The sequence below is a fragment of the Anastrepha obliqua genome, chromosome 5, assembly GCF_027943255.1.
Source record: "Anastrepha obliqua isolate idAnaObli1 chromosome 5, idAnaObli1_1.0, whole genome shotgun sequence".
NCBI lineage: Eukaryota > Metazoa > Arthropoda > Insecta > Diptera > Tephritidae > Anastrepha > Anastrepha obliqua.
In genome coordinates this window covers 95,344,553-95,369,900 of record NC_072896.1, presented here as the reverse complement: position 1 = coordinate 95,369,900, position 25,348 = coordinate 95,344,553, and the positions used below count along the sequence as shown (strand labels likewise).

Below are 25,348 nucleotides of genomic sequence, written 5' to 3'. Positions count from 1 at the left end.
GCTGTAAGTCTTGGTGCTGTCGCGGCAGACAATGGCAAACCTTCAAGTGTATTTCTGCTACGAAAAAACTCCTCATGAAAAACCATTTGCCGTTCGAAGTCGGCTTAGGTTCTTATATTTGCGAAAAAACATTAAATCGAACACCACAAATAGGACGAGGAGCTCGATCAAGCACCTAACAGAAGTATACGCGTCAATTCTTTAATTTTTTATTTATTGCTATCACTTGACCTTGTCACCTTTTCGTAATTATTATTTTTCAGAATATTAAGGTAAGCACTTACCGCGCGTTAATTGGTGAACAGCTAATTTGACTTTGGAAAAATTTCCACGTCCAATATCGCCACAAAATCTGTAAAGACCGATGCGTCGGCCGATGGTTACCTGAAAATAAGCAGATTAAAAAATTTTAAGGAAAGTTTTGCAGAAATGGAAAACTAATTTTAATTTTAGTGATTAAATGAATTTATTTAGGGTATTTAGAATTTTTATTTATTCAACTACTTACAAATAAAATTTTCGCTGAGCGCATAACCTTTGAGTCTAGACAAGGTAGCGCAAAATGAAACACCCCATCGGAGGATTTATAATTTTTGTGAAATAAGCAGTTGCAGTATACAAACAGACAAGCAATAGGTCAAAATAAGATTTATATTATTCAAAACCTTTTTTCTTATTTAATAAAAAAGTTATTCAAAAACGAAATTGGATGATAATTTCTGCGCAAGTGAAATTTTTTGAATTTCTAAGAAATGCAAGTGATTTATTATTTTTTTGTTAAAAAAGTATTGTAGTTGAAAAACGAAATCGGATGATTAATTTTGCGCCGGAGCAGTTTTCCGAATTTTTTAGAAAAATTAGTTATTTTTTATAGTTTTATTATAAATTACACTCAGAAGAATTGGTGTAATTAATTAAAAAATATTGATATATAACACTGTGCAACAAAGTGAAAAAAATCGTAAAAATTATATATTAATAATTTATTCATAGAAATAACCAAACTTTTACAGTTTTGCTTATATAACAAAAACTATTTAGCAGATTTTTACAGTTCATATTGAAAGTAAAGGCATAAGCAAGAATTCAAAATTTAATTAAAAATGTTTAAACTAGTTTTGGAGAATTTCAGACGTGGTTTCTACTATAATAACTCACTATTGCCTATAAAATGAATACTGGGGCGACCAATTAAAAAAAATAATATAATTACTTATTCTTATTTGACAAAAAATGAGAATAATTCTATGAGACTGCAGGGATTACAGTTTTTTTAATTTTGTTGCACTGTGTTATAACATAAAAAAATAAAATTGTAAAAGTAGAGCAAAAACAGCAAAAGCAATGCACGTTAGTTTCATTTTTAGCTTCTAGAAAGTCAAAATCAATAAGTAAATATTCAGTTTAGAGTAATTCAGAAAATACGTGTTTTTTTATTAACAAGCAAAAATGACGACAAGAGGAAAAATTACACACCAAACGGTGTCCACTCCGAAAAGCAGCGCGAGCATTCTAATTAAAGCGGAGAAAAAAGGGAGCTCGCCACCTCCTATCTGGCTTAAGGGGATAGAGGAACAACTCGAGTTGCAGAGAAGGAGTATCATCGAAGAGATTTCCGAACGAGTGAAAACTTCTGAAGAGCGAGTAATGCAACGTTTTGGCGAAATAGCGGCTGAGATGGCGCATCTGCCATGACAATATTGGAAGAACGTGTGGGGAAAGCTGAGGCAAAAATTCAACTGAATGTTCAACTATAGGGTGAAATCGCGCTACTGAAGACTCAGCTGGATGAGTGCCAAAATCAAGCCATCTCCACCGATCTCATCAACAACGGCTTGCTGCACAGGGATGGTGAGAATATTGCTAATATTTTTGGTAGCCTGTGTCATACTCTCAATATGCCAGCGCCTCCGCCTTTCGACTGCATAAGCAGAGCAACTCCACTGCGTCTGCTGTTATAATTAAATTATTAAATTGGCTAATTATTGCAAAGCCAAAAAGCGGCCACTATTAATCTGCCATGCTGGACTCGAATCTGAAGGCAAATTACACATACATGAATGTCTGACAAAAAGCAATCGCGAACAAAGCGTTTTGCAATGCAACTCAGACGAGAACAAAAAATCACAGCTACTTTCACTATGCGTGGTTATGTGTATGCAAAGCAGTTAGGGTGGCTAATATTGAGTGCATTCAAAATGCAGTTGCTGCAGCCCCCTAATGCTCTTTTACAGCTGCTCAGAATGTTTAATATGTTGTTGTTGTTAATATGTTTATGTTTAAGTTCTACATACTCTCTGTAATAGAAAAAAATAAATTCAGCGGCTCAACTACTACTCTCTGTTCAACACGCTCTGTAAAATATTAAGTCCAGAATAATGCCTGTATGGACTTGCTCGTGTAAGGTGGCGCAAAATTAATCACTCTATCAGCAGCAGTATACAAACAGATAAGCAATGCAGCAAAACGAAGATTTCTATGACTTAAAATCATTTTGTTTATTTAGTAAAATAGTTATTCAAAAACAAAATTGAAAAATGATTAATTTTGCGCCCCTTGTAGATTTGCGCCATACTAATATCGGAATGTAGGCATTAGTCTTTACTCGCTATACTCTAATCATTGAGAGTAGATAAGTCTGGTGTAGTTTTCAATAAAATAATTTTAATTTTCTAATATTTTTTTATATTTTTAAACCTTTAACTTAAAAAAAACAAAATAACAAAATATGCTTATCCTTATATAATAATTTAATTACTTAAAAAAAATTATAAATTTTATTATTAACTCTAAACTTAAAAATATTAAACAATTCCCTGCAACAATAATTGTGGCTAAAAATGTCAGCAAAAAAGCTCAGACCTGCAGCATTCATTGGTTGTTACTAATAAGCTAAGAGTCACTAATAAGCCACCTATTGTATCTAATTACTCAGTAGATAGAATCAATTTACTGAATTGTGTTATTAATTGATAATAGCTTATGAGGGTATTGTATCTTAATTACTGCACGCCTATCAAATTGATAATTTAGAGCACTTTGAGTGCCTTCATAGTTTCCAGTGTGGCGGCTACTTATTTATTAAGGGAGAACACCACTGTGACCCCCTGTTTTTTATGCCGTTTTTCAAGAATTTTTTTTGTGGGAAAAAAAAGAGATATTTCAAATTTTTTTGTTTTGTTTTGTTTGTTGTTTATTAAAGATACATAACAAACTTTTTCAAAATTTTCAACCCCGATGGTGGCGCTGGGGAAGCTCCCGCGTCAGGTGCTGTGGCTTCTGCAGTGATCCGCGGCACGCAGCAGAACTGTCTTCAAAGTCGATCTGAAAAAAAATACCGAGTGTTTTCGTTAATAATATGATATTTTGAAGAGAAGTACATAGGGATTTGAAAAAATATGGATTTTTAAAAAATTGGAACGCTTTTCAAATTTAAGGTCGATTTTCGAGCAAAATTTCTCTTCGAAAAAAGGCTATAATTTTTTTTTTTTTTAGATATCGAAAAAACCCTATGTACTTCTTTAGATAATCTAGTTTTATCGATGCAGTCCAAATTTGAAGTCGATCGGATAAGAATTGCTCGAGTTCTACTGCGTGCCGCACTCAAAAAAGTGGTTTTGAGAAAAACGTGTTCAAAGTTTGAAGTTATGCGATAAATTGCGCTGCACCGCTCCACAAAATATTTAATATCTCCGAAAATAATTATTTTTTCGACCTGGGACAAACGGCATTCTATTCTTAAATGTATTCTAGATTTTTCTAGATGGTTTTCAAAAAATCGGTTTTTTGAAGTTGTCACAGTGGTGTTCTCCCTTAACCGCAAACGCAATTTGATTGTTTTATATGCACTAAATAACAACAGTGCTTATCAAACTGTGTGCATAAGTAATTCTAACGCCTAAATGTGTACTTTATGCAAAGGCAAAGGAATAGTGCCACGCACGCTGAGAAGGCAGCAAGGCATTTCAGAAGGCAATTTTAAGAAATATGCAGGTTTTGTTATTTCCTATCAAAATTTAAGTATTGCAGGCAATGCAGCTAGTAAAGAAATGGACATGAGTTCGGATCCAAACTTCTCGACAAATGTTGTAATTCATACAGAAGTTCATTTTTTAGCAACTAATAATTAAGAAATTTCCGAGTGCATTTCTTAAATGAAGAATGCCATCGTTAGGAGACAGAATATCATTTATGGGAAAGTATCTTTGGCCGTCCTTTTTTTCGTTGTCCTTGTGAATTCCATTCAAGCTCTGCGTGATGTGGCACCACATCAGTGCTCTTTACGTATGGCCCAGCCAACCATACTTTCTCTTCTTCTTCTTTGATTTCTCTCTCCATCAAGCATTAAAAACCTGGAGCTTTGTGGTCAAGAATACTGAGTTTGACCTCCACCCATCTTTACCTAGTTGCGCAAATACATTTTTGGTCTTTCTGAGGCGTTGCAGTTCTTTCGTCAAAGCCGTCATTGTTTCCTAGATATTCAAAGTTCTCTATCTCTTCTAGAGCATTAACATTACCCTCAATGCACAGGCTAGTTTCATTGCTAGCATTTACTCTAATTGTCTTTGCCATCGCTCTATTAATGTTCAAGCCGACTTTTCTTGATTCTGCACTGAGTTTGCTGATGGCGGTCGGCATTTCTGAATGCTTGTTAGCTAGAAGTACAATATCGTTAGAATGCGCTAGTTTTTGATTAAGCTTGCAATTCAAGCCGATTGCGTTCTCATCTAGCACTTCTGGAACGGTGATAAAAAGCGAAAACACATCTTTGGCGAACTCCGCTATGGAAATCAAAGCTATGGCTTAGCTCGCCGCCATGTAACACTCGGAATTTTATTCCATCATAATTAATCATAAGAATACTCATAATTTTCGTAGGCATTCCTTTTGCATGCCTTGAGAACATCGGAAGCTTTTTCGCACAGTGTTAATTTGGTCGACACAATATTGTCGAGGTCAGAGGGCTGCTTGCATACCGGCGATTGAGGTGTTTCATAGCCTCTCTAAAATAATTTTGTTAAATATTTTCTCTCTCTTCGTCTTCCTCGAGTCGGCGTTAAAGCATTCAGCAGGCAGTCGGCCATTTCCTGCTGCTTCTTAATTTTTCATGGTTGTTATTGCAGACCCTATTTTCTCTTCTGTTGACATAGTGGTGTTTATTCACTGGTTTGGGTTCAATTGTCTACGCGCTATGAAATCTGGGATACCCTGCACTATATTCAAAGTTCTCTCAAAGCTTCTTTTCCATATTTCAATTTGTTCTTCTTTAGCCGTTGTCAACCTGTCATTTTCATCTTCTACAGGGGAACTGATGGGTTTATATAATTCTTTCATGTCATCTTTTATAGCCGCTGTAAGATCGTGTTCACGCACGCCAACTCCGCTGCTAGCAATTGCTTTAGCTTTCAGTTTACGGCCAATCACATTGAGAAGAACTAGAACACAATGGATGTTAGTCGAGCACTAGCGCTGGGAATAGAATTGCATCAGTTGCAAAGTAACCAAATACCAAATAAATAGAAGCACCTAACTACGTACATAAATACTTACATATACCTGCACATATACCGGTACATACACATATTCATATGTCTCACATGTTAATCACTTTGTTGGCTCATTTAACCAGCAAATGCTTGGACAATTTCATTATAACTCCAATTACCAGTTATTAAGTTAATTCATTTATCAACACATCTACAAAATTTGATAATTAGTAACTTTGCTGCAACTTTGCTGAACTAATTGAATTTTAGCTGCAGCAGATTGCCTGAAATTCAAGCTTAAGTGAGAATTTATGAGTGGTTGTTGTGGAAATATATTGCATATGTGTGTACGTGAATGTGTATGTGTAAGTTGATGTTTCAATAGTATTTAGGTGTGTAACTACTGATTATCATCTACATTTACTGAGCGAAATCCACATATGTGCATGGATTAGTGGATGTCGATCCCGGGACTTTGAAACATTTTCGAATTCCGAATATGTCGGGACTAGTCCATTTTAACGATGATTCACAAGATTATTGAGAATAGGTTTTTAATATCAGATGCAATTAGTTAAATTTTCAATCCACAAGTCCCCATTTTAACAAAACGCAAACCTTTTCGTGCAATGTTGCTAGAGTTTTAAGAGTTGGAAACCCTTTTCATAAAAAAGCATGTAAAGCGTAAAAATAACAGTCAAAAATTACCGATACGCGCAGCAGCTGTGTATATTTACAGCCTTTCCATATTGAATGTAACAAAATGTGGTGTTTTGTTCCAATTTCGTATTCGATTTTGCTCAACTGACGGAAATAAACGGAAATAAAAAATATGGGCAACAAAAATCAAAAAAATACGTGCCCAAAGGTTGATATCAATCTCGACTTGTGACTTAAATTACTTTTTATATAGGCAGCTGCTGTTGTACGAAATCTATTTGTGCTTGAGGTGGAAAAACTTTGTTATAAATTACTGCAGATTTAAATTTGTAGCACTATATATTTGTTTGGTATTTATAAATAAGATTTACATACTGTCTTATAAAATATATGAGTTACTAAAAACTGGATATCATTGTTGTATAATAATAAACTTTAAAATCTTCTTAACTTCAGTGCAGACCAGGGAGCACACGAGAATACAAAATAATATGCTGAAAACCCCGGGGTCAGGGAAATCCCGAAAATGTACATCCCTAACACACATGCAACAACATGCAAATCTATGCCAATGTCAATGTCACTCATACGCACCACTGTCACCCCAAATGGCACATGTTAAATCGATAGAATGGCGCACGTTCATCTTATTGCCATTAATCTTCAGCTGCTGGAAGCTTCAGAATATCAAATAGTTAACACGAGTAGTGAGCTCATGTTTCTTGCAGGCGAAAGGGTATTTGCCGAAAATTATCATACATTCATCTGCATATGGACTTATATGCACTTAAATATTAATTATAAAAAATACGCAATTCACATATGTATATGCAAGTTCATACAAGTTCAACGTTGCGAACTCGAATGTTGTCGTTGTTGTTGTAGCAGCATAAATATTTCCCATATATTTCCGGGAATTTTTAGTTTGCTTTGCTTTCACTCTAATTCAGGAGTGTTTTCCCCGATGTCAAGGCCATTGATTACCTTGGATATAGAGCTAGGATTGGCGTCGAAGAAACAAAGGCACAGCGAATTCTAATTCAGCAACCTCAAAAACACAAGCATCACCTTTTTTATATTTCCGGTGAATATTTTGTGTTTGACCTTAAACTATCCTTCAATTTGACCTCACAAAAACAAACTGGCAACGAATTCGCACTCAGTAATCTCACAAGAATAGATATCAATCTTTTTTTTAACTCTTCCGGTGAATATTATATGTTTAACCTTGAGCTGACCTTCAATTTGATCACGCAAGGCCAAATGGATAGCGAATGCAGACTTAGCTACCCCAAAAGCATACGAGTATATATAAATTTTTTGAAAATTTTCCAGTGAACATTCTAGGTTGTACTTAAAAAAATTAGATTTTAAGTTTATATTCACGTAGCCAGGGGATGATTTTTTTGATGTTAATTAAACGAGTTATACACTGCGATTGACCTGAGCGTAATCGCGGAAACCAATAGGAGGTGAACTATGGCTACTAACTGTAGGGTCTCCAAAGCGCTCTGCCCACAACGGAATCTTAAAAGTACAAAATGTCTGCTTTGATTGAACAGATCAACTACCAGCGCCCTTACAGGTATTATAACGGGTCACTGCACTATTGGCATCCTAGCCAGTAGAATGGGTGTACCTCGCATTGTCTTTTGCAGGAGCTGTGGAGATGAGGAAGAAATTGACTCGGTACAACACCGCCTCTGTGAATATCCTGCACTTCAAAGAAGCCGTGCCAGATACATTGGCGTTTATTTCTTTGAAGATCTAGGTAAATTGCAAAATGTCACACTGGAGGGATTAGTTACCTTCTTGAAAGGATCTAAGTGGCTTAAGCAGCTTAGTTAGGGGAAGGAAAACAAATAAAGGTATCACAATGGGGTTTAGGGCCACCGAGTGTTTGTCTTAAACAAGCAACTTGACTAACCTAACCCGGGGGATGATTTCACCTCTTATAGGTGATTGGAAATTTGCATCCTTGCCGGAATATATTAACATTGATTAGAACTACAATAAAAAATGCCAAACCGAATTTGACTACATACAAACTTTTATTTTTTAAAATTTTTCTGTATTTTTCATAAAGATGCCCATATTCAAGGATGGGTGTTTTGATATCTATACTTAATAATAGGTCTATCGATAAGTTCGTGCGGTTTTACAACAGATGGCGTAACTTGATTATTATTCCATCGATCCACATTTCCAAACATTCATTGGAGAGCTACTGTCGTAAGGCACAAACGTCAGTATAAGTTTTTTATTTGAAGCGTAAACAACAATATTTTTACCACACTTGAAAATGTCGAATTTCGTGCCAAATAATGTGTTTTTGCGGGGAAATTTTTTAATATGAAGAAAAAAGCAGCCGAAAGTCATCGTATCTTGGTGGAAGTTTATGGTGAGCATGCTCTAGCTGAGCGAACGTGCCAGAAGTGGTTTGCACGCTTTAAAAGTGGTGATTTTGGCTTGGAAGACGAAGAACGCGAGGGTGCGCCGCCAAAGTTCATGGATACCGAATTGGAGGAATTGCTCGATCAAGATCCGGCTCAAACGCAAGAAGAGGTTGCAAAAACTTTGGGAGTTGATCAATCAACCATTTCCAAACGTTTAAAAGCCATGGGAATGATCCGAAAGGTAGGCCATTGGGTGCCGTATGAATTGCAGCCAAGAGACGTTGAACGCCGTTTTATGGCATGCGAACAACTGCTTCAACGGCACAAAAGAAAGGGTTTTTTGCATCGAATTGTGACTGGCGATGAAAAGTGGGTCCATTACGACAATCCAAAACGTCGAGCAACGTATGGATACCCTGGCCATGCTTCAACATCGACGTCGGCGCAGAATATTCATGGCCTGAAGGTTATGCTGTGTATCTGGTGGGACCAGCTGGGTGTTGTGTATTATGAGCTACTGAAACCGAATGAAACGATTACGGGGGATGTCTACCGACGACAATTGATGCGTTTGAGCCGAGCACTGCGAGAAAAACGGCCGCAATACGCCGATAGACACGACAAAGTTATTTTGCAACATGACAATGCTCGGCCACATGTTGCACAAGTGGTCAAAACATACTTAGAAACGCTCAAATGGGATGTCCTACCCCACCCGCTGTATAGTCCAGACCTTGCGCCATCCGATTACTATCTCTTCCGATCGATGCAACATGGCCTGGCTGACCAGCACTTCCGTAATTACGATGAAGTCAAAAAATGGATCGATTCGTGGATTGAGGCAAAACCGACCGAATTTTTCACAAAGGGAATCCGTGAATTGCCAGAAAGATGGGAAAAAGTAGTAGCAAGCGATGGACAATACTATGAATATTAAATTTGTAACCATTTTACGTCAATAAAGTTTCAAATTTCGAAAAAAACCGCACGAACTTATTCATAGTCCTATTATAATAAAGAGGAAAACTTTGTTTGTTTGTAATGAATAGGCTCAAAAACTACTGGACCGATTTTAAAGAGATAGAGACATAAACGTGGACCCTAGAATGTGTTTGTACAATATGGATATAAAATTGAAGCTGTTGGTGAATGCTTTAGTACAGAGTATTTTTCATGCCACTCCATGACTGGGGTCTCGAGATATAGGTCAAAATGTGGACCCGGGTAACCTTTGGTTGTGTATGTACAATATGGGTATCAAATGAAAGCTGTTGATAAGTGCTTTAATACGGGGTAATTTTCATACCTATTGATGACTAGGGTCTCGAAATATATGCCAAAACGTGGACCCGCCGTGTCTTTGCACCGAATTAAACCAAACTTATGCACATTGTTAAGTAAGTATTGAAAATGGGTTTCGTAAAGTTTGGTTGTAATTCGGAGCACCGGCAACGGGTACAGCGTTCTTTTGAACCAGCCATAATGTCGCTTACTTTTTTAACGCTTGGGGCGGAACTGAACTGTCAAATTGACAGTGTGAGTTACAATGTGTCAATATTTCTTTCTGATTTGGATGCCATAAGGAAAAAACGTAAGTGCAATATGTAAAAATTGTTTGTGAATTTTTTTGGAGTGGATTTTGGAACAGGGAATAATTTCTTACGAAATTTGAGAATTTAATGTGAAATCCGAATGAAATTATGTGTTCGTGGAAAAAAAAATTTTTTTCGTTTTTTTTTTTGAAAAATATAAATGGATAATGGTTAAAAAAGCTCCAATGCTTAATAAAACATATAAATTGAAACGAAAAATTCATGGATGATCAGGAAAAAAGACAATTGTTTATTCATATGCGTTGATTTGAAATTTAAAAACAATCTTCTTTTTTCCTGATTTTCAATTTATATTTTATATTTACTCAAAAACAAATAGAAAAACAAAAAATATTGTTTATGCCAAAGCGCTTGAATAAAGAATAAAGAAATAAATAATATGAAAATCATATATTTTCTGTTCTAAACCATATCTATTCTATTTTAGTGTGCCCAGCGAAGGGGGCCGGGTTTCCTAGTATTAATAAGTTCGTGCGGGTTTTTTCGAAATTTGAAACTTTATTGACGTAAAATGGTTACAAATTTAATATTCAAAGTATTGTCCATCGCTTACTACTACTTTTTCCCATCTTTCTGGCAATTCACGGATTCCCTTTGTGAAAAATTCGGTCGGTTTTGCCACAATCCACCAATCGATCCATTTTTTGACTTCATCGTAATTACGGAAGTGCTGGTCAGCCAGGCCATGTTGCATCGATCGGAAGAGATAGTAATCGGATGGCGCAAGGTCTGGACTATACGGCGGGTGGGGTAGGACATCCCATTTGAGCGTTTCTAAGTATGTTTTGACCACTTGTGCAACATGTGGCCGAGCATTGTCATGTTGCAAAATAACTTTGTCGTGTCTATCGGCGTATTGCGGCCGTTTTTCTCGCAGTGCTCGGCTCAAACGCATCAATTGTCGTCGGTAGACATCCCCCGTAATCGTTTCATTCGGTTTCAGTAGCTCATAATACACAACACCCAGCTGGTCCCACCAGATACACAGCATAACCTTCAGGCCATGAATATTCTGCGCCGACGTCGATGTTGAAGCATGGCCAGGGTATCCATACGTTGCCCGACGTTTTGGATTGTCGTAATGGACCCACTTTTCATCGCCAGTCACAATTCGATGCAAAAAACCCTTTCTTTTGTGCCGTTGAAGCAGTTGTTCGCATGCCATAAAACGGCGTTCAACGTCTCTTGGCTTCAATTCATACGGCACCCAATGGCCTACCTTTCGGATCATTCCCATGGCTTTTAAACGTTTGGAAATGGTTGATTGATCAACTCCCAAAGTTTTTGCAACCTCTTCTTGCGTTTGAGCCGGATCTTGATCGAGCAATTCCTCCAATTCGGTATCCATGAACTTTGGCGGCGCACCCTCGCGTTCTTCGTCTTCCAAGCCAAAATCACCACTTTTAAAGCGTGCAAACCACTTCTGGCACGTTCGCTCAGCTAGAGCATGCTCACCATAAACTTCCACCAAGATACGATGACTTTCGGCTGCTTTTTTCTTCATATTAAAAAATTTCCCCGCAAAAACACATTATTTGGCACGAAATTCGACATTTTCAAGTGTGGTAAAAATATTGTTGTTTACGCTTCAAATAAAAAACTTATACTGACGTTTGTGCCTTACGACAGTAGCTCTCCAATGAATGTTTGGAAATGTGGATCGATGGAATAATAATCAAGTTACGCCATCTGTTGTAAAACCGCACGAACTTATTCATAGTCCTATTATATTGAAATTCAGCCTTAGAAAATCTCTAGCAAAATCATTTATGAGCATTTTTGTAAGAAAAAAGATTATTAAAATTGATCAAAGATTGGATTCTGGTGCCATTTTTGAACAAAATGTGTCAAAGAAAAAATCCCCACTTGGATCGAAAAACTTCAGCTTGGATTGGGTTCGGTTGCAGCTAAAATTTTCCGAACATCAGAAGAAAGTTTTATTATTTTTTTAGTTTTAAAATTTTATAAGCTTTTTGCTTCTGTATACACATAAGTGAAAGATCATAACTAGACTCAGGGTGGTACGGCAATAAATTTACTTACTTAACTAATTTACAAAACCCCACTAAGTTTAACATCAGTTTGAAAATAACACTACTGGACTGGTGTTTTTGTGAGGTCGCCCCAATTTTCATTATAGTGCACATTTACACTAAATACTTCTCCTACTTTGGTCACAAATTGTACCTGTATTGTGGGTGCACTGAATTTATATTTCGCATTTCGAAATCATTGGTACTTGCAATCTACCTTCCGAAGGCTGTCAATAAAGCAGGTGTTACCACCTTCAGCATGCTGCTTTCCTTTGATTGTTATTGCTTATTGCCACATTCCCTTTTCAACCATATTTTGTGGAATATTCGTTGCTTGTAGCTATTACACCGGTTTTCTTTGTTCTGTGTGTAGTCACTAGTTGCCTGTGGCCTTAATTGCTTTAGTCGCCATTTTTCGTATATTGAGTTTCACTTGCAGTAAAGGTAAGTCGTGCCTGCAAGCAGAAATGTCATCAGGTGTGCCAGGCGAGTGATATGTCAAACAAGCAAGTGGTCATCTGGAAATATTTCGTCTTTCATGCAATTTGCTGTTGTTGGCTGTATGAGACCAGATACGTCGAATGTCGATACAACAATATTTGCGTTAGTAGGTGGGCATTGCAGGTGATGGAAAACCACCGAGTACAATTTCGCATAGGCAAAGCTTCTCATAAAAACCATCTGCCATTTGGAATGGTCATAAAACTGAAGGTCCCTCCATTTGTAGAACAACATCAAGATGCACAGCCGAAGCTCGGTAAAACAACTCATAAATGATATGCCTGTTTTACATTTAATTAAAAATATAAGGAAATACATATATACATATGTACATATATCAATCAATTCGTAAGTTCAAAGTAACTACAACTTTTCAAATAGCAAAGCGGAATGCCTGAATGAATACACACAGAGTGAGTGCTTTAAGTGCCGCAAGGATCAAACTATGAATACATTTGAGACAGCCACTTCCCATGGCACTCACATAATCTTTACTTCTCTTTATTCATAGGGACACGTATTCTACTATAAACGCATACCTGTGCATGTGTTTGTTTATTGCTGTAGGAGCTTTAGCTAAAATTCGTAGTCCTTACGTTTCAGCGCTCTGCGTTCATTAACAAGCAACTTGACTTGCCGCTTTATTGGCGTTTCGGAGAATTTCCGAACACTTTTGTTATAGTACCACACACAGCCTTGGCTTAAAGTATAAAAGCCAGGAATAGTTGATTGCTGTTAAAGCTCTGTTAAGGGTATGCATGTGTTTGATGTGAAGCGTGCGCGCACACTGGCAGCCTTGGGGTGGAGTGGCTGGCAGGAAAAATAAGTTTCAATGTATTATTATTTAGGGTTGGAGAGTTTTTTTTTTAATTCGTTAGAAGGTGGTGCTTTGGGTGAATATTTCAACCCTCTGGCCAATGAGACGAATTTTTTACAGTAGTTTATTAAAAAGGGAAATAAGCAAGAAACCTTCGTAGAAAATAAGTTTTTTGTTAGCGTTGCCACCTAATTTTTAATGCAAAGATGGATATTTATTACGAGATTTACTTTAAAACTATTACACGAATACAAAAAAAAGTATTTACAAAAACTTGAATGCAAAACCAAATTTTAAGCCATTGCCACTCAATTTGTATTTCAAAGACCGAAGGTTTTGAAAAAGGTGTGTCCGATGGAGGGTTGATGGAAAAATTTAAATTAATGAAGAAATTTACCTAAAACAATATGACTTTGATAAAAAACGAAAGATATTTAAGAAAGCTTTTATAAAAATTAAATTGATAGCGTTGCCACCTAATATTGATTGTAATAATAGGTGCATACTATATATTAGAAATGAATATCATGATATTGAGTGGACGAAAGGTGTTTAAAAGCAGTTTGTAAAAAAAACATTTTTTGTCGAAGGGCGTTGCCACCTAGCTTTTAGCGAAAAAAGATTATTAACAAATTCACTTGAAAATTATTATATGGGTACCAAATGAAGGGAATTTACATAAATACAAACAAAAACAAAAAAAAAAAACGAAAGCATTGCCACCTAATTGTCTTTGTAAAGAAAGAAAATTAGGAATTTAGAATTTGAAATAAATACTATTGTATGATTTGAATACTAGACAAAAGGCGTTGAAAAAAGTTTGTAAAGGAAAAACCATCTAATATTTAATATAAAAATAAAAATTAACTTTGAAATCGACTTAAGTATTAAGATGTGAATGGCAAACGAAATTATTCAATAAAGCTGTTATATAGCGTTGCCACTTAATTTTGATTGAGCTTGCCACACATTAGATTTTAGGACCAAGATATACGTAGCTACTACACAAAGGAGCTTAAAACCCATTTGTGAAAGAACAATGCCACCTAGTTTTTAATGATAAAAATATGTTATAACATTCATTTTCAAACTATTATATGGATACCAAATGAAATGTATGTACTTAAATGCAAAAAAAAAACGAAACATTTTCGATTGCCACCTAATTGTTATTACAAAAAAAAAGAATTCAGGAAATTTGCACAAATTGACGAAATATATTTAAGACAAGTTTAAAAAATTATTTTTGAGTGGTGTTGCCATATAATATTTTGTAGAAAAATAGAACTTAGCTAAAAATGTATAATTGATAAAAAGTTCAATATGTTGTAATCAAAAAAAAAAAAAATATTATACAAAAAAAATATTACAGCGTTGCCACTTAATTTATATTTTAAATTTGTGCATGGCGCCACCACCTGACAAAAGCAAAAATGGCACTTGAACTATGTAATAAGTAGTAGCAATCCCACAAAAGATTATTATGAAAACTTTAAAATAATCCATATTTTTCTGTGTTTTTACCACGAAGTACAAGGTCCCGGCGTAGAACCTTCCGAAGATAGGGAACAACGAACTACTTCTCAAAGATCATGTGAGGTACCTCGGAGTAATACTAGACAGTAAATTGCTGTGAAAGCACAATGTCCACCTATGGCGGAAAACCTGGCAGCGAAATCCGCGAGGAGGCTAATGGCTGCGGGGGTATTCACCTGCAGAACCTTCGGTCACAGCTCAATAGGATAGTGGAGCTCAGGTGGCACGGACTACATGACTCCGTATTTTAATTGGGAGAGAAGGTTTCGTACTACCTTATGAACTTATTGGACCATGTAGTACAATTGAAGAGAAGGGATGGCACAAAGGCATGAAGCCTGGCCATAGAACTTTTCACATCTATAAAGATGGCTCTAAAACTTTGGACGGAGTGGGAACTGGCATTTACTGCTCAAAACTAGGGCTAAACCAGCCTATCAAGCTGCCAGACCACAGCAGTATTTTCCACGCGGAAGTTTTTGCTGTGGGGAAAGCCGCGGAGCTAGCCTATATAAGAGCAAGAAAGAACTCAACCACTAATATATATAGACGTGGACAGTCAAGCAGCAATAAAAGCAATAAGCTCATATTCTATTAAGTCCAAAAATGTTCAACGGAGCACGGAGGCCATAGAAAGCCTAGCCGCAAACAGTAGGCTGCATATCTATTGGGTACCTGGTCACAAAGGCATTATAAGGAACTAAATAGTAGATGAGATAGCAAAAAGTGCTGTTAGACTACCATTTAAACATACCGCTACATACTATATACATCGAAATGGCCGACTGCATGAAAAAGCAAGTGGAGTGGACTAATTTGACCAAATGCAAAACAGCAAAAGTTATGTGTAGAACTAACGACAAAAAGCTGACTCAATTCGTACTTACGCTCTCGAGAAAGGACTGCAGAACTATTATAGGTATGCTAACAGGTCATAATCTATTAGCTGGACATGCGTACAAGATAGGTATTGCTAACACGGAAAAATGCAGAAAACGCAGGGAGTACGTTAAGGAAACTTTAGAACACCTTCTGTGCGTCTGTCCGGCATTATGAAAAACGCGCTTAAATGCCTGGGAGCCCTTTTGGTTGAGGGTCTGGAGGACGTCTCAAAAGCGGATCTTCCAGCGCTGCTTAAATTCGCCTAAAGCGCTGACATTCTACATGATGTCTACTTTCTGTATTCATAGAGGTCGGTCTCCATCTGGTATCGCTAGGGACAAAAGGCTTATGCGTGGCTTATTGCCAACCAGGCTAACCTAACCTAACCTTTCTGTGTTGCCGCTTCATTTTTATATTTACCATATATATATAATTGGCGCTTACATCATTTTTGGGTGTTTCGCCGAGCTCTTCCCTCAATTTGTGGTGTGGGTTTTGATGTTTCTCATAAACTATTATTAGTACATACATTTAGAACTGTTTTGGTGATGTAACGGCACACATTTATGAGGTTTAATACTAAATTGATCCCATGTCAAAAATATCAAAACTTTTGTCTTTGGACTTTGCCGTCAATTCTTACAATTTTAAAAATTGGTTCATTTATTGATTCTTCACTGGATCGCTGTATGTATTTAAATATAACTCGAAACGTTTTGGGAATCCAACTTATATTTGCAGTGATTACTAAGCTATTAATAATAAAAATTATGAAAAATATCTGAGGGGGCCACAAAACAAAAAAAAAAGGTTTTTCCCAAATTTGTTGGCCTTTCTGAAGGGACAAGAAAATAAAAAAATATGGGCCAAAAAGAGCTCGTTCTTTCTCCAAACATTTTTTGTTTCAAAAGTATATTTTGTATTAAAAAATACAATAAAAAACTCTAGGAAAATGTTAAAAATAAACAAACCGAAAAATAACAGCTACTAATGACCAAAATAAGAAAAACAACGCATAACAAGAAAAGGCTTTCCCAAAAATATGGGCCAAAAATAGGACATTTTTTTCCCCAAAACTTTTTTTTTTTAATATATTTTATACTGAAAAATTAAAAAGAAATATGTGTATGAAAATTTAAAAAATAACCGAAAAAGTTACCACTTCAAAAAACTCTATACCAAAATTTGTGAATCCAGAAAATAACTCTCTAAATGATAAAGTTTTTTCCAAATTTTTTTTATCAATTTTTCAAGTTGACTTCTTACAAATACAAATATACTAATTTTTAGGAAAATTGACGACAATGTCCAAAATATTTAAATCCGTTGACATGGATTCGCTTGCTAGAACAAAAATATTACTGAAGCAACTATTTCATGGAGAATCTATTTTTATTTATTAAAACCAAATCATTTATAGGTCTCTCATCATCTCATTGCATTGCGCAGACGCTTGGACGGCAATATCCGATGAGGCGTCCTTTGCAGTAAAGATTCTGCGGAAATTTTTGGACCTTTGCACGTTGGCGACGGCGAGTATCGTAGGTGATAGAACAATGCGACGTATAAGCTTTACGACGACATAGACGTAGCGTCCGAATGGATACAAACGCTCCGGCTCTTAAAGTAATCGATGCCGTACCAGCTGCTGGTAGCAGAGAAAGAGGAGGACCTCCTTTGCGTTGGAAAGATCAGGTGAAGAAGGGCTTGGCTTCACTTGGTGTGTCCAACTGGCGCCGGTTAGCACGACTAGCTTTGTTAAGCTCGGAAAAATCGCTTATCGCGGCAATCAAGAAGAATAAGAATCAAAAGTTTGCTATGATTTCATATTCATTGTCACAGTGGGTAGCTGAATAGGATATCAATAAATTAAAACCACCTAAAATCCTTTTTACCTACACGGGCCTTTTGTACAAGTATGCATAAATTATTCCTTAAAGCTTCAATTTCCTAGTGGGAAACCAGCGAAGAGCAGATGAGCACCGGTCTATGCTTCTACGTACATGGTTATACACTTGAGCTTCAGTTTGCACTCTGGTGGTATGTAAATTAGAGTTCCTTTGCAATGAATATTCATAGCATCTACCAAATTGGCAGATTACCAATATACCCACACCGATGTGTTCACGACCTCTTGGCTTTGCGTAATTTTCAGCAGATCGATTTAGCTTTTGGAAGCTCAATCATGTAAGTACACATCGAAAGCTATTTGGTATTGAGATCAATCAATTTAGTTTGCTGATTACCTGCTTGTGGAAATAATGACTTATTCGGGTTTTCTGTTTATCTATTTTGGATATAATAAACATTTTTTGCAGTAAAAGAGCAATTAGGTTAATGCTAAACAAGAGTTCGCGTTTTCATTTAAGAAAATACAATATGCCATAATAATATAAATAGAATATATGAGGCACACTGTCGATTTGCATGCGCATGAATTCTTTACAAATTGGCTCAAATAACATATTTTAATCTTATGCTTTATTTTTGCCGCCGATTGCCGCAATTGGATTTTTGGTGTACTACAAATAAATAACCTAAGCATTTGCTTGAATATTTTCTATTTTTTCCACACAGTGCACCCTTTAACTAAGCAAGCCCTACAAGTTCGTAGGCATGCACGCTCCAAGTCCAAGTTCAATGTTGCATATGCACGAGCAAAGGGCGTGAGCGATTAGGCGGGCAACACTTTTCGTGGCGGTCGTCGCCATTACGGATCATTACCTATGTACACAAGTTCCGTCTATTAAGTTCATAAACCCTTTTTCCACAGGTCCATGTAGGTGTGTATGCTTTGTAAACACATTTGGTTATTGCCCTGGTAAAAGCGAATAGGCGCCACAAAATGTAATAGCGGCAATAGAAATTGCGCAAACGGGCAAGAAATGTTTTTGCATGCGCTTCTGTGAAAGAATTAAGGGTGTGGAAATAAAAAACCGGTGGTTGTGGTTTCATAATAAGTTTATGCAAGATTATCGTTGTTTACCAGATTATCTCTTTAGTCCCTTTGTATGTAAATAAATGGAATAGGTGGACGATATTGGTGCTGTGGAAATTTTCGAAAATTTTATAAAATATCCCTTGACGATAACTTTCTATGTACCGGCGATAACTCTGTATGAACGATTATTGTTGCGAAGTGGAGGGGAAATTTCTAAAAAAATAATTAGAAAACTAAAAAAATTAAAAAAAAGTTTTAAAATTCCTGAAATTGGTAAAACACCAATACTCCTTATACTAAAATTGTAGGACTGCCGTTTCCGTTTATTAGATATATAGTATATAAGAAATAAAGATTGTGGAAGAAGTAGGGAATGCAGCAGAATTTTAAGAAAATCTTTAAAAACTTTGGCTATCTATTTGAACACGCTCATCTCCGAAACGGATGAACTGAATTTTGACAAGACTAGCACAGGTAGATGAGGAATTTTCGGAGCAGGTTAAAGGGAATAATTTTTTTAGTACAAAAAAGCGCCATGTGGCACTTTCGATGAAATTAAAAAAAATGATGTTTAGTTGGTTGAAGTGGTGATTTAGGATTAACATCCTTGCTCCTCCTATAGGGCAGGGAGTTCGCAGAAGAAGTGGAGTCTAGTTTCCTTTTGCTCAGGTTGATCACAACTATGGCAGTATATATTGCAAGGGATACCCATTTTGGTTGCCTGCTTTCCTATGGACCAGAAGCCAGTTATCACTGTGTAAGTCTGCAGACATCCCTTCGTTTCAAATTTGTCAATGTTGACGTTTGCTTGTGGTTTTAGGTGAGCCATAACGTTCTGTTGACCTTGCAATTCGCAATTCGTAGATTTTTGAGGAAATTGTATTATTGATTTACCCAGTGGTGTGAATATCGATTATCCGCAGAGCCACTACTTGCCAGTTCGTCCACTTTTGCGTTTACTTCAATGTTCGGATTTCCGAGGCATCTCAGTTTAAAGTAAAGTTATGGTTTTCACGCAAGTTGGCTAGGCTATTTCTGCTTTGTTCCACTAGTTTAGAAGTTGTTGTAGTCAAATCCAGTGTCTGGATTACATTTTCGCTATCCGAAAGGATAACGATATTGCCTTTAAAAGAGAAGTCTGCTATTAGTAAGCTACAAGTTTCTCTGGAAGACACTGCTAATATTAGGTAGACGCACAGGTTTTCCCGATCTAAGTCCATGAGTGTATGAGAATATATACCTGCTCTACCCCCACAATCCATTTTAGAGCTATCTGTATAGACTGTAGGGTTGAAGTTATTTAGTATCATAAAAGTCCCTTACTCCATTCCTCCCGAGATGGGAAAATTACTGTTGAATGTCACCGTTGGGATGATGTAATCAGTCGTCCCAGATTTGAACTGAGTTTGTCGCAATAGAAGACTGGCATGACCAAAAGTTTCTTATTTCCAGCGACCTACTTCATTTAACCTAAATGCACTCATGGTTGCCATCTTCTTGATATGGAGATCTACCGGAAAAACATGTGCCAGAGCAGTAAGGGCCTCCCTATAACACGATATAATTACACCGACCGGTATTGAACAGGCTGACATTTGTATTCTGTTTGATTTTGTAATCCCTTCCAAGAGCTCTCCACCCAACTATCGATCCGTATGATAAATTGGTCGTATAACTGCCTTATACAACCATAAAATATACTTAGGTTGAATACCCCATCTTCTTCCAAGCATACGTTTTGCAGGCATACAGAGCAATTTCTGTTTTCCTTACCCGTTCTTCGATGTTCCGTGAGTGGAGTGCACATAGGGATAACTTTAGTTTTGGTGATGGGCCAAGAAAGGCAGAAGTTTGTTAAATGTCGAGATCTGAAAATCTTCAGCTACAGAAAAAAAAAATTGATCAGCTGAATAAAAACCTAGAGACATACCATCCTCATTCATATATAGAGAGAAGACAGTACTGCTTACTTGATAGTAAAAAGTGGGTCCGATATATCAAATGTGCCAGAATGAGATTTAAAAGATTGTCATAGGGATCGAAATGGTTCATTAAGTTCGTTAATTTTTCTTCTTGGCCGAAAGTGGATTGATAACCGAAATAAATGGGCTGGAAATCATTCTGTGAGATGTCTTAATCTTTGCTCGACAAGAGCAGACATCTTCTGCAGAAATCAATCTGAAGCAATCCCAAGTCTCCCCACATGAACACCTAACGGACAACGTCCGGTAAGGATGCCCATCAAATTCCTGATCTGCGGCTTTAATAACCTTAGAAGTTGTCTCGAGAGCCACCGATCTACCCATGTCCCGAAGGATCTCGCGACTTTGCACGTTTGCGCACTAGGCCAAGATTACAAGTTCTCAGGGAAACCCCAATTATATATCGGAAAATGTTATTTATGATGAAGTTTGGTTCTTTTTAGCGTATATATTATTTTTGATGATGACAACAATCGGGATGATGCATCGGCTTTCATAAGAAAAAAATTATTTGATCCCTTTATCACAGAGAAATTCTCTATTTGGATGCACTAAAGGAGGTACATTGTGGCCACGGGTAGCAAGCATCAAGTCTATAGTGGCTTGCTTGAATAAAGAAGTGGGTTGAAATCTTGCAAACAAGATTATGTAGTGTAACAGTCGATAGCTTTCCCGTTTTGACTAGAGTGTACCTAGTGGGACCTAAGAATGAATGGACCTTTCATTTCTTTTGCAACATATCCGTTGCAAATAATCCAGCCGTTATTTCTCAATTGTCTATTCATTTGACTATGGAATAATTTTTCAACAAACCAGTTACTATCCCTGGGAATACAGGGTTGCCCATATTCGACGGACCCATTTGGCAACCCTGTATCTTTTGACAGAGACGTCAGATCGCTTAATGACATACCGCGTTGGAAGCGTCAGTCCAAGCAGATTTTTACCATGGAACGGTACACGCCACGCGAGCGCTCCCAAATTGTTAAAATTTACATTCAACAAAAGAAGTCAAAAGAAGAAGAACAAAATCATCATGTCCAATGAGGCTCATTTCTTATTGAATGGGACGGTAAACAAGCAAAATTGCCGTAATTACGCCACTAAAAATCCTCACGAAATTCAAGAGGTACCTCTTTACGACGAAAAAGTCACTGTTTGGTGCGGCGTTAGTGCGAAAACGATTATTGGGCCGTTTTTCTTCGGAAATGAAGATGGTCAAGCTATTACCGTCAATCAGGAGCGTTATCGCGATATGATAACCACTTTTGTGATGCCAATTATTCGTCGAAAGTGTATGAGGCAGTTCTGGTTTCAACAAGACGGCGCTCCACCGCACACAATCGATTTTTTGAAGAAATTGTTTCCTCGTCGTTTGATGCCGAAAAATGGCGATTTTGACTGGCCACCGCGTTCGACCAATTTAACGCCACCTGACTTCTTCTTGTGGGTATATTTAAAATCAAAGGTTTATATTAATAAGCCAAAGACCATAGAAGAGCTCAAGAACAACATCCGTGAGGAAATAGCCGCTATTCCAGCCGAAATCTTAGCTAAAACTATGGCAAATGCTGCAAAACGGGCACAATACGCCGTACAGGCTCAAGGCGGCCATTTGAGAGATATCATATTCAAAAAGTAATGTCAATAAATCTACTTGAACCAAATAAAATGATTATTATCGTCAACATCAAAAAACAAAAAATTGTGTTTTTCTTTGATTTAAAAAAAAAAACACATGGGTCCGTCGAATAGGGGCAACCCTGTACTGTCATCAACCAACCAACCGGAGCCGAAACACTCACAATGAAGAGAGATTGTCGCCTTTGCCTACAATGAGGCGAAAAACTTCGTCGTGAAACTCTTTTCTATTGTATTGTGTGCAATAATTCAGTATGTCGACATTTTACCATATATTTCATTGTAATGAACTTTTTTTATTCAACCTTCATCGAAATGAGCCAAAATAAAGATAAAAAAAAAATTCCTTTTTTTTTACAAATCAATATATTTTCAGCGACTATTTCTGTAGGTAGCTCAATTAAAAAGGTAAGAAATTAAAAATATATGCTTGCAATACTTAAAAATTAATTATAAATGTGGCGCATTTGCGACTTAATCTCATATAAATGCCAGACCTGAGGTGCCACCCGAAAATGTAACTTTTCAAATTCTTTTTCTCAACCTATTCGAGGACCCTTTTTAAAAGGTTATATATTAATAAATCGATAGAAAATTAAATTTTAGAAAGCTACCTGACAACTCAAATCATTAGCTATAATAGAGATATGTCAAATTCACGGCCAAAGTCGAAAAAGGTCTGTCCAGGCCCGACTGCCCAACGAAGTGTTCAAGATAAGTAATTCGTTTCATTTCTTCCTATTCTTCTTCTTTTCCTTCCTTTTCATTCCTTTTAGTTTACTTTGCCACAAATTATGAATTTCTGGTTTTCACCATGCGAAAGAGCATTTCAAACTCCATCCGAATTCACAAAAAAGTCAAAAATGATTTTTTGATACCTAAGTCATCTTTCCATAGACCAGGCGAAATATTTGGGAAAATATGAATTGATTGCTTTGCTGGCACATTTAAGCCCCAAAAAACTGACTAATAGCTAAAAAACTGATTAATGGCTCTATCCTTTGTAGCCGTCCCATATCCTTGCCTGTTTATCATCTCTCTTTTTATACTAATCTCATTAAATTTCACTTGACTTAGAAAATAAATTATTTACAAGGGTTGAGGCAAACTTAAACAGAAAATTGCTTTGCCACACCTGATGGTTCACCAAGCATAAAACCTCACCCACTGGCGCACTTCAAATTCAAATTTATCCCAAATTTACTCATCCCACTTCCGCTAACAATTTCTTCTGCTCATTCCCACCCATTTATGGCGCTTAATAATTACCTCGTGCCCGCATCTTGGATCGCACTGCAGCGCTTTCGTTAGCCTTTGGTAGGGCGGTGTGGCGGGTGGACAAGGCGGCGGCACTAGCACTGACTCCTGATAATCACCGGTGGTATCCACGACTGCTGTTTTGTTGATGGCACCTTTTACACCAAAATACACAATATCAATACAAAAACCAAGATACCGTCTAACGGAATGCGTTGAGCGAGATGAAAAAACTCTTCTAAGCGGATAAGCGCGCAGCAGACAAAGAATAACAAGTTGGCTTTTTTTGTTGTTGGCAAGGAAGGTCGCCTGTGTGTCTATGCGCTTCGGACGTTGATGTAAATTGCTTGTTGACTTCCTTAATGTTGTTGCTAAGTATCGCTACAATGGTCCTTTTTTATTACAGGCGTTTTTGCATTACTTTGTAGTTGTTTGGCTGCTATTTGTTTTATTTTGTTTTTGTTTATTTTTGCGTTGTCACTGTTGACTGTTGTTGTTGACTTAGAATAATTTGGCGATTTTTATTTGACAATTTCGCCGCATTCCTTTTCACTGACAGTTTCGTCGTTGGACTTGTTGACGTTCAACGGCTAGCGGTTAATTTCAATTTGGCTCAATGTCTCTCGTACGACAAACAATTTTCTGCGGGTAGTCCTTTGACGTTTTCGGCAAGTCATTACCACAGCTCAGCGAGTTCTATGCTTTTTACGGTTGGTCGTTTACTTTGTGAGTTGGACGCTGGTAAAATACCAAGTTTCTTGCATGGCTGAGGCGCTGCTCCGTTTTCAGATACATATCCTCTACACCCTTACACTTCTGGTGTGAAAAGTTATATGTGGTTCTTCTTTACTTCACTTCTGATGAACTGAAAAGAAATAAGAAAAATCAATTAAAAATACGTCAATGGAATTCTAGCATATAATAGAGTGTTTGATGCAAATAATTTAATTTTATATACTAGCTAAGCTTCACGAAGAAGAAGAAGCTATACTGGTAATTGGGTTGTAAATGACACCGAGCTCCTCCTCCTATTTGTGGTATGCGTCTGGATGTTGTTCCACAAATGGAGGGACCTACAGCTTTAAGCCGACTCCGAACGGCAGATATTTTTTATGAGGAGCTTTTTCATGACAGAAATACACTCGGAGGTTTGCCATTGTCTGCCGAGGGGCGACTGCTATAAGATATTTTATTTTATTTTTTTATTTTGGTGTTTTACTGAGATTCCCACCAACCCACTCGGCTACGGCGACCGCTTTTTTTTGTTTTTTGTTTTTTTTTAATATTTGGAAAACAATTTAATTTGTTTGTTTAAGATTTTGGGAAAAACAATATTTTTTTTGGTTAAACATTTTTGGGAAAATTATTTTTTTTTTTCATTTGGTAAGATATGTGCGCTTGGTTGGTTGGTTGGTTAGAGTGGTGATTCATCCAGAATCCAAGTAGCGCTTCCGCACCATTTTGTTGCCACATCCTCGTTACCAACTTGTTTAGCAGTTATTTGCAGCAGGACTATATCCAGTCTGTGCGGTTTAGGAAGCTTATTAGGCTGTTGACGCCTATGCCAGATAGTTGCTCGAGACTCTCGAATAGCGGTTTGCCC

The 25,348-nt window shown here is 36.9% G+C and overlaps 1 protein-coding gene across 1 annotated transcript in view; it reads right to left on the bottom strand.

Moving 5' to 3' along the window:
• Window positions 1–24,121, bottom strand: part of LOC129247139 (MAP/microtubule affinity-regulating kinase 4) — a 36,623-nt gene extending 12,502 nt beyond the window's left edge. The window contains exons 1-2 of the mRNA XM_054886090.1: window positions 23,758–24,121; window positions 285–384 (exon numbers count right to left, since the gene is read on the bottom strand). The gene's annotated coding sequence lies outside the window, so the exon portion shown is untranslated. The remainder of the gene's footprint in view (window positions 1–284; window positions 385–23,757) is intronic.
• Window positions 24,122–25,348: the final 1,227 nt, after the last annotated feature.